Below are 3,311 nucleotides of genomic sequence, written 5' to 3'. Positions count from 1 at the left end.
AAAGACATCGGCAGTCAATACAGATTGAGTAATTGTAAATAAAGGGCCAAAGGGTAGTGAGACACAATGAATTGCTAATTTCATTAACACCACAAGACAAATAAATCAAAAAGACATATAGCTCTGACATAAAAGATGAGAAAGAGATTAGTGACCAAGATGATGAGGGCGAGCTTAGAATTACAACAACTTCATCCTCAAATCCTGTTGAAAGAACTGGGGCTGATCCAATAATTGAACTGCCAATGCAAGATTATCCTGTTTCATCTCAAACCCCTGTTATTGTTTCTCCATCAACAGCGCCAGCTTCATTGTCCATGCCCTATGTGCCCATACAATATCCCAAGCATAATAGGCTAGAGGAACAGGACACCATTAAGGAAGAAGTCTCACTGGTCAAGGAAACCAAAGTGATTTGCTCACTTGATTTGTTATTGAAGCTGTTCAAGTATTGCCATCATCCTGGATGTGGCAATCAAGCAATAATTAAACACCACACAATTGGTCCTACTTTGATAGTCAACTGGAAGTGTCTATATCATCAAATGATGTAAATGATATGTATGTAAATAACCTACAAACAGCTGCCACCATCCTGCTATCAGGGAACAGTTTTTTTGAGAAAATGGCTAGATTTATGGGTCTGCCCTTCCACATTCTATCGGGTGCACAGATTGTACCTAATACCCGTAGTTAATGAGTGGTGATCCTGGCAGAGGGAGCAGATTCTTGAAGAGTTTATTTGTAAAGAAGTGATTTTCTGTGGTGACGGCTACTGCGATTCAAGTAGCTCCCTAATTGGTTCAAATGAAGAGAGAAAGGCTATTGCGACTGATCAAAACAAGGCCTTTAAAGAGTCCCTTAAAATTGATAGAGTTAAGAAGCAGACCAGGGAAGATGCCCTCCAAGATAAGTTTAAAAAGGAGATACAGAAGGAGGAGGTGACGAAAGCAAGGGAGGCAAGGGTACTACCAGAGCCTTCTGTCACTGATGATGCTGTGGCAGTTAGAGTGCATCATCCAACAGTAGGATTGCAGACTAGATGGTTTCTTCGCCCATGTTATGGGTCTGCAGTGTACGACTGGGCTGGCTTACTGACAACTGAACCCAAAGACTTCAAGCTGTGCGATCCTAGAAGAGCTGTACTCCTTCCCAGCAGTTTACTGGCAAATCCAGTTAGCCTGGCTATGGTTGTGTGTGATGATGGAACACCCAGTCTGTCACTTTCAGACAATGAGGTGCAGTTTAAGGGTTTTGGGAACCCGCATGACAGCTCTATTGACACTGTGCCAGACCTTGCTTGTCATGAGCCTAATACAAGTCCTTAAAAAGCCAAAGGATACATGGTAAGCCATTTCTCCGATGATGCAGGAAATAAAAAAATTAACCAATTTTATTATGAGCTTAAAAAGGCCTTTACATTTGCAACACATTTATCCACAATTTGGGTTCCTTACAACTTCTTTACATGTACATAATGAGTCACATTCAGAGAAGTCACTTAATAGTAGATCATCAGCTCACTGTTTTAGCTCTGATAGCGATAGCTTATTGTGAACATTACTAAATAAAGTAGAGCTAGATATAATCATGAATATGTATACGTTGTGTATGTGTACACATGTATGTATATCTATATGTATAATTATGTATATGTATTCCCACATGTATTTAAGCAATAGAGGACTTTTTCCGTGTTTATGCAGCCTCGTCTAAACATTGAGGGGGAGTTGGGAGAATTCAAGAAAGTTATGCAAAAAATGTTTGTCAAAATATTTCTCAAAAGTGATTCGACAAATGAAGGAAGTACTGGGTTTTTTTTTTTGTTGCTTTTTGATTGAAACAGATTTCTTGATAGACGCTCATATTTCCTACCAGCCAATCAAAACGCACATTTGACAACACATAACAAATCAAATTTCATGTGATGTTACAGCCGTGTTTACATAGTCTCATGTAAACTATTGATCAATGAGAGTGTGTGTACTATGTTGATTATTTTATAAATGTATACACATTATACTTTGCCCATTATATACAGTTTTAGCATAACAATCAAGTGAAGCTATGATCCTCGCAGTTATGAACGCAATTTTTGCAATTGCTTAGAGAAGCCTGAAAAATTCAGGACTTCAACAAGGTTTGAACCTGTGACCTCACAATACCGTTGCGACACTCTAACCAACTGAGCTATGAAGCCACTGACGTTGGGAGCTGGTCATTTGTGGATTTTAATGTTCCTGTGAGGAATGGATCAATGATGAAATGATATATGAAATGGATTATATATGTACTGCGGATGTGAAATCAAGTGAAGCTATGATCCTCACTGTTACGAACGCAAGTTTTGCAACTGCGTAAAGAAGCCTGAAAAATTCAGGACTTCAACAGGGTTTGAACCTGGAACATTAGAATCCACAAATGACCAGCTCCCAACGTCAGTGCCTTCATAGCTCAGTTGGTTAGAGCATCGCAACGGTATCGCGAGGTCACGGGTTCAAACCCCGTTGAAGTCCTGAATTTTTCAGGCTTCTCTACGTAATTGCAAAAGTTGCGTTCATAACTGAGAGGATCATAGTGAGTAATGGTGGACAGTGAAATCCAAAACTTACACTCAAAGTAAAAGGCTTTTGGATAAAAATGTGTGTTAAGAAAACACACATTCAAAATCTGAAGGAAAAAAGGAAGTGATTTTTAATCCATAGCACTTTAAATAAAGCAAACAAGCAATGATATTTATTCTCCCCCCAGCAGAATTCGTAACCTTTCCTTGGCTTCTGGGTTGTTTCTTAGTAAAACTTAACTGGCAAGAAAAATATTGAGACAAGCCCAAAATTCATAAAAAAGACTTTTCTGACGTGCGACTCGTTTTATGATATCCCACGTAAAAGATACTGCAGGAAACACAAATTACTGACTTTGAAAACGTTTGAGGGGAATTTGGGATAAAATATCATCAACCCCATTTATTCCGTACGGGCCGCAAATGAAAATTTAGTCTGATTTGTGTCTGAAAAATCGCGTTTTGTACCAGGCAAAATGATTGCTATCACATACTACGTTCCTTGATTTTCAAATGAAAACAATTGCCATAATAGTCAGTTGAAATTACTCGTCTTCAATCTCTACGCAGTACGCACTGAACAGCACCTTGTTGGTCCTTTGTAGTTTTGTTTAGTCACTCCAGTTACTCAGAACATTTTTCGCCAGGTGAGCAATATCGATACCACCTTGCACTCCCAGTTGAGTAAATCGAGATTGATTGGCCTACATACAACATCTACAAATGTCTATTTTTCTCCTTTTTACTT

The sequence above is a fragment of the Montipora capricornis genome, chromosome 1 (genome assembly GCF_036669925.1).
Source record: "Montipora capricornis isolate CH-2021 chromosome 1, ASM3666992v2, whole genome shotgun sequence".
In the NCBI taxonomy this organism is placed as follows: domain Eukaryota; kingdom Metazoa; phylum Cnidaria; class Anthozoa; order Scleractinia; family Acroporidae; genus Montipora; species Montipora capricornis.
The sequence above is the reverse complement of the archived record's forward strand: the minus strand, read 5'-3'. Positions refer to the sequence as shown.